Genomic DNA, 13,818 nt, shown 5'->3' on the forward strand with positions numbered 1-13,818 from the left:
ATTATGTCACTCTGATTTAATTTATCTAGCTGCTGGAAAGTTATCACAACAGTTAGTTTACGATTCATTTCTTTGCAGACTCTATACATGTTGTAGATTTACATGACTCTAATTTGTGGCATGCAGCTAACAGAATGTCAGTGTGTACTTGCTAGAAACTATGGTAAGGTAGAAAGTTGAATGCAAAGTGTTTACATGTATATTACCTACTACTTCCTGGGGAACATTTTCACAATTATTTTAATGTTGGTATCCCACAATTCCAATGGAGTGGGTGGAGTTACTTTATTATGCATGCAAATATTATGCTAATCAGTGTCCCGATTTTTGGCCACTTGTACCTACTTTTCAAGAGCCTTTTTCCAGATTTTTGATATCCCCAGATTGAGAGGCATGAAACCAAACCAATCACTTACTAGTCTTCTTTGCAAATTTTTTGAATAAGGGAGAATACATATTACATCTTTTAGATGTGCATAGACAACTACGATTTTACTTAAACAGCACAACTGCACAACAGTGGACCAGCTGTTTGTTTCATTTTCAGACAGTTAACTGGGTTCTTCAGTTTCTAATTGGCCAAATGAATAGCTAATTGCATTTCCTGAATATATTCTAAACAAAGCCTTCCCCTACCAAAACCACCTAAGGTCTATTCTACTAGATCTAGGGCCACCTCTTCTGCCTTTTGTTCTAGAAATTCCATTGATGATATTTGTGAAGCAGCTACATGATCTGATGCTCATACTTTTATTGCTCATTACAAACTGGACATAATTTCTAGAAGCAGAGCTGCCTTTGGTTCAGCAGTTCTCCAGAATATCCTTCCACGAGGGCCAACTAAGATTTAATTAGCTGGAGACAATGTCCCATACATTGAGGTAGAATGAAAAGGACAACATCAGATATTAAAGTTATGTACTCACCATAACTAGGCATTTGTGTTTGTCTATTTTCATTCTTTCTCAACTGCCCTCCCACCCTTCCCCCTTCCTTTCAATTTCTGGAGTGAACTGATGGATTTTTGCAACCTGTAGATCCAAGTATGAGCCCTGCTTTAATTCCTGTTCCTGTTCTTCTCTGTTATTATATAATAAGACTTTTAAGGCAGCAAACTCTATCTGAGGTATTGGGGATATATTAAGGCAGTATGGGTAGAGGGAAGAGTTTGAGAGTTGCATCCAAACTTAAGTCTGATGTCGGATCTGTTGAGGTAGAACGAAAATGGACAATACAGATACCTAGTTATAGTGATTACAAAACTTTAATTTTTGCACCTCATAAGCCATTAACATTGCATCTGGTGCTATAGTAGCACTGAACAAGGGTGTTAATTAACTGATATCTGAGCGAAAATAACACAGTCAGAATGAGAAATGGGTTCATTTCAACTCTGTTTTCTGTCTGCTGTCTACAGTAAAATGTATTTCGAAACTGGCTTCTTCCTGTACACAGGTAGTAATACATAAAGTGATTCCCAGCTACAATAGCAACTTTCAAAGCTGACTCAATGCTTCCTGTTTTTAATGTTTCTGTAGCTGCTTGCACATGGAGCAGACAAATCTCTGTGCACTACAAAGAATTATGGTCGGATCGACGATTGTAACATGAAATTATGTACTCTTAGCATGGATGCCAAGATTCACCTCTCAAGCTTCACTCTCAAGGTAAATTTGTTGGCATCCATGTCACAAACATATAATAAGTAGGCTGCATTCAGTGACCCAATCATAATGCCCTATAAACAGCATCTTAACAGATCTTATTTGCAGTCAAGTGCTTTTTTGGAGAATAATCGCATTCTGTACTCAGTTTAACCTATACAAAACTGTTGTTCTCTTTTCTGTTTGTGCCTTTCTTTGCGGGGAACATATGACTAACAGCGTATGAAATTGGCTAGATGAGTTCATTCATAATTCAAGACAAGAACAATATTGATTAACTCCCGTATTCTATTCCTAGAAGATATCTACTAACCATATTGATGTTATTTCATGGCTATCAAATCTGAGACTAATCTAACAAGTTACATTTGTAACTGTATAATGAATACAATGTGCTGTTCTTTTAACAACAGCAGGTAGCTTACTTTTACTCTGCTTCTGTTGACTGTGATACTACTTTCAGAAAATAGGAGCATTTTAAAATAACTGTAACATTAGGCTGTATTACATTCTATTTAACTGTATAAACATTAAAATGCAGTTAGCGAAATAAAAGAAAAAATATTTAACATACTGTAATAAATGAAATCTTCAGACTGCTTTTTACTAAATTTCAGTAATGTCAGTAGTAGCAGTCATAGCGCTCTGAGAACATCATTCTGATTGTTTAGGTTTCTTTGCACGATTCCGTAATTAGCCAGTTTAACAAAAAATGTAGTTTTGTTTGTTGCATTCATGCCCATGTGATATGGAAATGGCCCTATATCTTTCCTGGGTGTAGAAATATATTTTAAACATTTTTATTAAGTTACCACCTAAGGCAAAGACACCCATACATTACTAGAAAAGAAAACAAACCAAATTAATTTTCATATATTATACATTACATATGGTTTCTTATAGGTTCATAGGTAAGTACTAGGCTAGCTGCCCTTGCTGACCATTGTAAGCCTAGCTAATTTCCTTGTTTCATACACCTTTATTGAATTATCACTTGTGACGTAGGCAAACATATTTATATAAAAGTAATAAAACCATATTAACAAGTTCACATTTACAAATGTTATACATCACATATATTGTTATATGTCATATAATAAAGCAACATTACATAATTTTTTCAATTCCTGTCTTCTCTTAAACCTCATTCATAAACTACACTGTTGTATTGCAATTGTCTGCTTTACTGTGCCTGCTAAATCGAATTTTATTGCTATTTTCACTATTTAAGTATTTGCTGGCACTTTTCACTGTTGCAAAGCAATCTCTTCTGATTGTTCTGGTTTTCCTGCCAAGCAGTGTTAAAATAACTGATTTGTTAGCTGTTTAAAACATTCTTAATAGTCTCCTTGCAGATTTTCAGCTGTGTAAATGTTTTTTAGTGACTTACTGCTATTTTTCTGCTGTGTTAAACATTCTCTAGTGGTTCTCACCAAAATTAGGGTAGCTAGTAGCTGTAGCATAGTCCAGATACAGGTTTGCTGCTTCTGGGTCTGTTTGTAGTGGCTGTTTGTTCTGAGCACATTTTCCAGACCGTCTTAGATTGGAAGGGGCCTTTCTGCACTCTAGTAAGTGGATTGTGGTGATTGGAACCTGAATTGGTGAAGGGTGGTTGGTCTAGGGCCTGGAGTAAGCATCCTCATTGGTCCTTTTGAACCTTTTTAAAGTTTTTTTTTTTTTTTTTAAGTTTTTAGCTTCTAGTATTTAAGCCCTGTATTTGAGCACTCTAGTTAGAGAATTGCGCTGATTAGAACCTGTCTGGTGAAGGGTGGTTGGTCTAGGGCTTGGAGGAAGCATCCTCATTGGTCCTTTTGATCCTTTTTAAAGTTTTTTTTCAAGTTTTTAGCTTTCATTATTTAAGCCCTGCATTTGGTAAGGTTTCTGCTTGTTTGCATATCGAGCAACACTGCACACTGCCACACAATTTTTGCCCCATAGTCAGACAGATTAATTCAGCAGTTTTTCCCTTAGGTACAGCTGTAGCATGTTAGTGTAGCCTTCATCCTCAGTACTTTCCCAGTCATTGAAATAGTGCTAGTAAGCTGAAACCTATTAAACTACCATTAAAAAAAAAAAAAAAAAAAAAAAAAAAAAACTGGTGCAAGTATCCATCCGTTGAGCTCATCCTTGATCAGTCCTGAACCCCACTCCCTTAGTGATAACAGTCTTCAGTCTAGCATCATGCAGAGTTGGACCACCCTTGTTTCTTGAGGCAGTGTAGCATTTCCCTCATGTACACCGACAGCCCTCTACTATTAACTGACTCCAGTACAGAGTGTGAGAGATGTATCTACACAAAGAATCTTGAATCCATGCTCTCTCGCACTTGAAACAGTAATGTAGAAGAGGTTGTCAACCCACCCACCACTTCACATGCACATAATACCACTACTCATACACACAGTACGCATCTAATACAAAAATCAACATACATGGAAGTTCTTTCAGAAAACCTACTGAGACACCAGAGACCTCCAAAACACAAGACTGCTACAACTAACACAGTTTCTACAGCACCCATGACACACAGCAATACCAGTGTCTCACCTACCAAGCCTGTAAGGCGTAACACTCAAAAAACTAATTTTCTAGGCATTGGAGACTCAATAGTGAGACACGCAGACATCCCAATCACAAGGTTGGACAAGGAGATAGTCACAGTCAGCTACCTGTCCGGTGCCAGGATTCATCAGATCACACATGCACTCAGGTCTCTCAGCAACAAATGCCATTATGACTCTGTCATAGTTTATGTTGGAGTGAATGACCTGAGATGTACCTCACTGGATTATGTGAAGAGAGACATGGTTGAGCTCTCTGAGTAGGTGTCCCAGGCAGGTATGTCCCTAGCCTTGAGCAGCATACTACCCTCATCTAGAATTATGTCACAGTATGAACAAAAATGATTGATTTTAGTAATTGGCTTAGTTTTTGATGTCATTCAAAGAGGATCCAGTTCCTGTCAGCCTGGGAAGCCATGGTTGACAAGCCTCGCTGCCTTGCCAGAGACCGTTTGCACCTGGCACATCTAGGCTTTTGCCTGCTGGCAAAGTCTCTTGCCTCCCCCATAGTGCCTATTTTAGACAAGATCTCAAAAACAAATTTACCAATGTGAAATTTGCCAATCATAACAAAATAAGGGTCATGCTGCTAAACACTAGGAGCTTAAACCAAAAACTGTACACCCTGGAAGCACGTATATCACTGTAGTATGTAGATTTCTGTGCAGTCACAGAAACCTGGTTCAAGGCCTCAGAGAGTACCCTGGCCTTGCAAGGCTGCAATACCTTCCACACCTTCAGACCGCAAAATGAAGGATCTCTGCTTAACATACAAGGCCATGTCAAACCCAGAGCAGTTGGACATGCTACACTTAAAGAAATCCCAATCCCTCAGAGCCACACGCTCCAGGGATCTAAACCTTGTCATCACAATAAACAAAACATGCTGAAGGGATAGGTTCCTGACCCAGAGACTCCCCAGACTCTGGAATAGATTGCCCATACATGTCAAGCAGAGCGCCTCTTTGGCCCTCTTCAAAAGGAACCTTGACAATTGGATGGGAGAACGGAAATTCACCCCGGGGAATCACGTCAGTCGCCCTGCTAGACAGGGTCCAGGGAAGTAAATAGTGTGGGAAGAAATAGCCAGGGAATTGTTATGGCTAGGCTTATATAGGCCCTAGGGCTGATAGCCGAGTACCAACCCATGAACCTATGAAAGCGTGATAACCAAAGGAGGTTGTGTTTCTGTCTGTATTAGAGATAAATTGACCTCCCGTCTAGTTAGACTGGACAACTCCATGGAGTTACTCCAAGTTCAGGTTGCACCCACATTCAAGTCATAGCCAGTTATAGAACCCCCTCCATGGGTCATGACGCGAATGAAGCCTGCTTTACCAAACTGGAAACAATCCAAGTATTACTGAACACTTGTTATGGTGGATTTCAATTATCCCGCCATCAACTGGGAAACCTACATTAGCCCTAACTTGCTAGTGCAAAAGTTCCTTGACTTTGACTTGCTGAATTCAACTGCTTATGCCTACAAAACTCCAAAAAGTAACAATCAAAACTGCTACCCTACCTGACTAACTCCATACTCAATGATCAAACTGTACGCAATGTTGACGTGTAATGTTTGTAAATAACTTGTACCATTGTATTTAATATTTATTTCTATACATTGAGACTGTATATATGCTGTGTATTGTGCTTTTTCTTGTATGTACTATTAATGTTATGTGGAGTTTTCTCCCAGAGCCTCTAATGAAAATGGGCTCACCTGGGCCCAGTAGATGTTCCTGGTTAACAAATGCAAGAAGTAAATAAATAAATAATTGTTAACTCAAATGCCCTGGAACAAATTGTTCATAGCCTGACAAGAGGAACAAATATCCTAGATCTGGTCCTCACTAATATGTCAAACAGATGCACTACTGCAACTGTCGGACCTTCATTAGTTAAATCTGACCACAAATCAGTCACCTTTGAGCTGACACTAACACCAGAACTCACAAAGGGTGAAATCAGACTAAAAACCTTCACCAAGGCAAACTCTGCCCTCCTAGGTGAAGGTATAAATGCATTCTGAGCCCTACCCCCAGCTTGAAATGGTAATACACTGAAGCTTACACTAAAGCCCTGTACAATCACTTGCTTAAATGTATAATCTCAGCTGTACTGGAAAGAACCAAAGCCAGAGCCCCAAGTAAAAACAAGCCACCGTGGTGGACATCGAGCATAAACAAACTTTACAGTAAATGCAAAAAGTTGCTGTCCAAGAAAATAAAGGTGAGACCCCAACAATGGAAAAGCACCCATCTCTGCCTCAACAGACAAATAAGACAACCTGTCAAATCCTCTAAGGGCTTATTTGAGAAAACCTTAGCAAGCACAGCCAAGGATAACCATAAGGCATTTTACAGCTGCATACATAGTCTAAAAGGGCCCAAACATGTGCCGAACTAGTGACCAACAGGATCACACACTGAATCCATAGTGATAGCAAACCTGCTAGTGGATAGGTCTGGTGAAAATTTCACTCCCTTATCCCCTCCAAAGCTATCACAAACCTTCCCCTAAACTTCCCCACCCTACATAGCTGAAGAACAGGTCATCAAAGCCTTGTCCAAGGCAAAAAACACAGTCTCTGTGTGACTAGACGGCATCCCAGGCTGTCCTCTAAACAGGCTAAAACACGAATTAGCATAACATTAAGTACCATTTTCAGTCATGGTCTAACCATAGGCTTTGTTCCTGTGGAATGGAGAACAGCAGTGGTTATTCCCCTCCACAAAGGTGGCCTAGCAACAGACCCGGAGAATAACAGACCCATAAGCCTGACTAGCCTCATGTATAAGGCCATGGAACATGTTATGAACCTCATAAACAAAGACATAAGTGACCTCTAAACCCTGGATCCTACCCAATTCTGCTTCATCATGGGCAGATCCTGCATGTTAAATCTGGTGGATTTTTTCAAAAATGTGATCAGGGTCATTGACAAGGGCAAATCTGTGCACACAGCATACTTCGACTTGGCAAAGGGTTTTGACACAATCCCACACTCAGACATTACCAATAAACTTAGCAAACTCAATGTAAACCCCTTCGTAGTAAGATGGGTTGCCAACTTGCTCACAAACCAGACACACACTATCAAAGTGGGTGACTCCACATCAGTCAGCAGACCTGTTACCAGCAGGGTGTCACAGGAGTCAGTGCTGGGCTCCCTACTGTTTGATATATACTTCTCAGAAGTTCAGGTCAAAACTAAGGGGTTGTGGCTGACCAAGTTTGCAGACGACTGCATACTGGGTGCAATTATTGAATCCCCAAATGATGTCAGTATACTCCAGGAGGGTCTTACGCAGACCAAAGACTGGTGTTTTAGTCACAGTCTCAAACTGAATACAAAGAAATGCCTCATCGTTCCCTTCGACACAAACAATGTCCCTTCACACTATCAAATCAACAACAATACCCTAAGTAACCACAAAGTAGTAAGGGACCTGGGATCACAAATTGACTGCAAACTGTACTTCGACCGCCACGTGTCTACTGTAGTAAGGAAGGCTTTCTACGTAGCACACTTGCTTAGTAAAGCTATCGCCTCGAGAGCAAAAGAGGTTATAACGCCTCTGTACTCTGCACTAATCTGGCCTATAATTGAGTATAATGCCCTTTTCGGCATGTACTGTACAAAGTACTTGCAGCAGTTGGAGAGACCTCAGAGGTTTCTAACAAAGAAGATCAAGGGACTTCAGCACATGCTGTAAAAAAAGACCAAGTCCCTGTCACTGTACTCTGTATTGTATAGACTTTTTAGGGGAGACTTATGGCCGGCTTACAGAGCAGTCTCAGACCCAAAAATAATGAGCTTGCTGCATACCCGTAAGTCAAACAGGACTAGGGCTACCCATTCCAGGGACCTAAATGTGGCCTGCGACTTAAATAGGACATGCTAGAGCAGTGATGGTGAACCTTTTGAGCTTGGCGTGTCAAAAATATGGAAAATGCCTATCTTGACTCTGCTGGCATGTCACCCCTCCCCCACCCCCAAACAGAAGAGAAACAATTCTTTACATATTCATTTATTTAAAAAAATACAGTCCAATCACATGTGCTGCTATATATTATAAAAGTAACAAATCAGCGACTTACAATACAGAAAACGATATGTGCACTGATAATTGGGCTTAAAACAGTGCACCAAAAAATTACCCTACTTTTAATTGTAATTTTGAATTGAAAAAAAATATTGAACACATGGCATTTGATTTGATTAACATCAATTAATGACTTTTTTTGTTGCTGAGTTTTAATAATAAGTACAGGGTCACATATTTCTTGTATTTGTGTTCATTCAGTTTCTTTGGTAACTCGGTTGTTGGTGAACGCTGGTGTGTCACCAGAACCGTTGTGGCGTGTCACAGGTTCGTCATCACTGTGCTAGAGGGACAGATTTTTCTCCCACCAACTGCTGCGGCTTTGGAATAGGCTACCTATTCATGTGAAACAGAGCACATCTATGACACTGGACAAGTGGATGGGGCACTGTAAATTCTTACTCACCCACAACCCTCCTGGACATGGGCAGCCATTTTAAATGCAATCTTGGGTATTTACTAACATTTCTATGGTATTACATTGAGATGAAACATCTAGGCTTGAAATGACCTCAGTATCATTAGTTTAGTAATCTCCTGTGATCCTGTGATCCTATTCTGTATCACAGATTAAAAAAATAATTTCCTTAGTTAGACCAATTTGCTTAACTATTATTTCTGATGGAGTAGGCTGCAGGAGCCTGCCAACTCTTTACATTCCCAAAAATATGTTCCCGTTTACCTTTTTCTTCTCATCACACCTCCATCATTTGCAATCTAGCAGAGTAAAATGCCTTTAGAGTCCACTTGGGGTTTAAAGATTTGTATGCAAACACTTCCCAGCAAAAAAAATCGTAAATCTTCTAGACTTTGTTGCATATTTCAGAGCCATACATATATCCTCTCATTGTTTATTTGTGAATTGCTTATCCAATCTCTCTTCTTAATCCTTTTTAACCTCCTCTGATTGATTCCAATAGTTATCATGCATTGTTTTATATGCCCTACTAATTATCCCTTTTTAACAGCAACTTCTGTTCTAGATTCTATTAAAAACTCTACCAGTGCTAGCCTTTCACTCAGGATCCCCTGTTCCTGTCTTTTTGCCTATACTCTGATATCAATCCTTACTAGGAAAGGCAGTCTCTAGCCTACAGACATATGTATTCTTGGCCTCTTCCCACTCTGTTACCCTTTCCTCTCTAATTCTTTGCTCTCAGTACCTTGGTTCCTTAGTCAGTTTTCTCCAGCCCTCTCTTGCCTATTCTCTGTACCCCTAATTGCAGTCATCTCTATCAACATAATCTCCTTTCTCCATTCCTTTGTTAGATTAGCTCTTAGAGTACTTTCTGCTACTTTATGAATATAACATTCTGTATAGTTATTGTTATTCTCCTTATGGACCTGCAGCCAAAATCCCAGTCTCTCCTTGTTTCTTGAGCTTTCCTCATTCAAGTCTGCTATTCCCAAACCACCTTGTTCTATTGGAAGGATCATCTCTTGCCTCTTCCCCTCCCAAATAAAATCCTTCAACTCTTAATTGCTCTCCACAACTTCTCCCCTGGTTGATAAAAATATGCCTGACCAGTGTATAAAAGTAAAGGGACTAAAACATTTTCACTGCTTGAATCTTGCTATCCATATCCATGAAACACAGCTTCCACTTTCTCAGTTTTTTATTATCTTTTGTTTACTCTCTTCCCACATATCCTTAGCTGCCATAATAGAATCCTGACAAAGCTATGTCAAACCCAGAGCTGTTGGACATGCTCCACTTAAAGAAATCCCAATCCCTCCGAGCTACACGCTCTAGGAACCTAAACCTTGTCACCACAATAAACAGAACATGCCGGAGGGATAGATTCCTGTCCCAGAGACTTCCCATACTCTGGAATAAACTACCTATCTATATCAAACAAAGCTCCTTATTAGCACTCTTCAAGAAAAATCTTGATGATTGGATGGGAAATAGGAAATTCACCCCGGGGATCACCTCTGTGGCTCTGCTCGACAGTGGCACAGGAAAATAATTTTCTTGGGTGGCAAAAGCCAGGGTACCTTTTTGACTGGGCTTGTATAGGCCCCAGGGCCGGTAGTACCTACCTATGAACCTGTTTAACCCATACTCCTAGTACCTACCTATGAACCTGTTTAACCCATACTCCTAAGTACTTCATTTTATCATGTCGCCATAAATATGAGTGTTGCTGAACCAATTTGTATGTGGATACATAGTTTGCAGCTATTGCCATTGTTTCATCTTCATTAATTTTGTATCCCAAAAAGACGTGAAACTGTCTGAAAATGTTCCACAGCACTGTCACATCCTTTATTAGGTACAATATAATATCATCTGCAAGTAACTCCAACTTTTCCACATTACCATACCATTTATATCCTTGATTTTCTGAGTCCCTTATTTACTTTGTCAGGGGTTCTAAATATAATGCAAAAATAGGTGAAATAGGACACCCCTGCCTGGTTTGTCTGTTCATACAGAACTTATCAGAGAGGATCCCCCACACACGCTTTAATTTTCACCACCAATCCCTCATATATCCTCCTAATTAACCTTATTATTGTGTCAGGGAATGCAAATGCTTCCATTCCCTTAGTCATGAAATCCCAGCGTACTCTGTCGAATGCTTTCTGTGCATCAAGACTGAACTGCATGTTATATACAGTGCAGCAGTTTTGTGGAGTGTGTAGTCAGGGGTATTATAAATGTGGGGGAGTCTTTTCAGTGGCTGTTGTATGTGTTAAATATATTAAAGAAAAAAAGTACTTTTTAATTGTAAGAAATGTAGGCTTTACAGTATAACAAGAGGAAAAGAAGGTTGGACAAAAGCAAGTTTAATTTTCATATGCTGTGATCTTGTGCTGCTGGGGTGTGGGGTGGGATGTAAAAGTGTATGTATTATATTATATATACAATTAGGATAGTTTCTGTTTTTATTTTATAAGGGTGAATTTCTAGATTACTGCCATTGGCTTACAGTGTAAACAGGTAGTTTTGTAAGGATGTAGGCTTTAAAAATAAAACAAGACTGGCAAGTGTTTAGTGGAGTTGAGATGTCTACAGCTGAGGGCAGCTGTGCATTTTTTTCCAAGTGAAATTTACATATACTTGTTGCTGAGTATAAGCAGTTAATTTTGAGAATTATGAGTATTGTTTGCTGAGGGAAATGCAAAATTTAAAGGTACAATGGCACACAATTCAGTGAAAAAATAAAGTTTTAAATTATGGAAAGTAAATAAGAGGCAACAACCTCCCTAGCAGCCTTTACATTAATGCAGTTAATAGAACAGTGAACAATTTAGTTTTATTTTAAGATAGTCAAAGCACTTTTTCCTACGGCTAAAAGTTAATGTTTTCTGAAAGTAAACAAGCTATTTTTCATTTTTGGGAGGGGAAGAGAGAGAAGAAAAGAACAGACAGCAATCATTGTAAGTGGGATCACATACTAGCATGTGGTTTAGCATGGGTAACCTTAATTTTACATTAGATAATGCCTGTTCCCTTCTGGAGGGTTAAACTTCATGTTTTGAAGATGTGCATAATTTTCTTTGTTTGTTCCAAGATAATGGGTAAGGGAGTGTTTTGTATTTAGTTCCTTTGTTTGATGGTTTTCATTAAACAAAAAGTGTTGAAAAATGTGACATGATTTTAAAGGGAGATGAAAAGAAACAACTATACAAAAGATCAGCCTGTCAAACATTATTATATGCATGTAACACAGAAGCTGGAAGTAAAACATTACAAAACTGTCATGTACAGTGGGTGGGAACAGTAGATTTTTATCATGATGACTATGCTGTCCAAACTGTCCTGGAATGTGAATTGCCTTACATGTGTATTTAAAAAGTCAAGAGTAATGAATTATATTAAGAAATGCCAAATGCAAATAGCAGTGCTGCAGGAGACACATTTGCAAAAGAAATGAACGTGAATTTGACAATGCGAGGATTTCAGAATGGATATTTAGGAGAATATCAGGGACAGAGGAATAGGAGAGTAATTATACTAATTGCTAGATGGGTTCTAATCGTGGTAGATGGGGGGAGACAAAAATGGTAGATTTGTGGTAGTATTGGGCTATTGGCTAGTGAGGAATATTACAATGACGTGTAGTTATATTCCACTGAAAACTGCTATTATGGAGCTTAAGAAAATTCTGGGATAAATAATTAGCTTTCAGCAGGGAATATTATTTACAGGTGGTACTGAAATTTGGTTTGATATAGTGAGGATGTATCAGCAGACCTAGAAGAGAGAATATAGCAAAAGAGGATAGATTTCTGAAAAAAATGTATGAAAATATTTGGTATGGAATTCAGTAGTAGGAACTCAGAATTTACGTATTATTCCCTAAGGTACAGTAACTGGGCTATAGCAGATATAAATTATATTTCACAGCAGCATGTGCTTCGACACACATTCAATAACTATCATGATCAGCTCATGTACCAATAAAAACTTAATTAAAATTGCAGGGTAATGAAGTAAATATAAGACACTGGTGCTTTCCCACCTGCCTGTTAAAAGGAAAGGAATTTAAGGAATGGGTAGTGAAAATTAATTGAGAGTTAGTAGGGAAGTCAGAAATATCTTCAGAAGTTACAGCTAATGACTGGGATAAAATGAAGTTTAAAAATAGGGATGAAATAAAACAGAAAGAGATACAGTTACAGTTAAGAATTAATAGAAATTATTTAGAGGAGCTGACAGAAGTTAAAGTGTAAACAGAATAAGGGAAATCTCACAGAACAAGAGGAAGAGCAAATATAGAGTGCCAAAGAGAAAATAAGGGAGTATTTGTAAAGTTTGCATGAATTTAGAAAGATTGCAATTAAGCAACTAATTTTTGATAACTCCAGACCACAAAAACTTTTAGCACAGCAACTTAGGTTTTAGAAATATTCCAGAATTTTTATGAAAATTTGTACAAAGCAGACAAATGTGGAAATCAATATTGAGTATAAATGAAAATATTTATGGAAGGCTTAATTATGCCAAGGTTAGAGGCAGACAAGGATCAACAACTAACAGTTAAGATAGGAGGTGATGAAATAAAAACAGTGATGTGTAATCATTCTTCAGGAAAGTCTCCAGGAACAGATGATATTCTTGTGGAAGTTTGGAAATTTGTTGGAAGAAAGTGATAAAGATCTGTAAGGTTTTGTTTGACAGTATTTAAATGGAGGGGAAGCACCAACATCTTGGAAAAAAGCTGTGGTGGCTGTGTTACCTAAAGATGGCAAAGACCCTTCAGACTCAACTTCGTATAGACCCATTTCAGTTTTAAGTCATGATTAGAAGGTGTTTATGTTTATAGTAGGTAAAAGAATTGCAAATGTGTTGCCAAAATTGATAGATATGGATCATTGTGTTTTTGTGAAGGGGAGGCAAATGTTGGATGTCAGTAGAACAATGATGGGACACAGAATGTAAGGAAAATACCTCTGTTTTGGTGGGTCTTGATGCAGGAAATGCATTTGACAGAGTAAGCTGGGATTTTATGAGTAGGGCATTCCCTGAAACAA

At 38.6% G+C, this 13,818-nt stretch overlaps 1 protein-coding gene across 3 annotated transcripts in view; it reads left to right on the plus strand.

The window, feature by feature from the left end:
• Window positions 1–13,818, plus strand: part of FAF1 (Fas associated factor 1) — a 5,915,525-nt gene that overhangs the window by 5,453,875 nt on the left and 447,832 nt on the right. The gene's annotated exons all lie outside the window — the stretch shown is intronic.

Source organism: Protopterus annectens, chromosome 14.part0 (assembly GCF_019279795.1).
Source record: "Protopterus annectens isolate FY-2018-M chromosome 14.part0, PAN1.0, whole genome shotgun sequence".
NCBI lineage: Eukaryota > Metazoa > Chordata > Ceratodontiformes > Protopteridae > Protopterus > Protopterus annectens.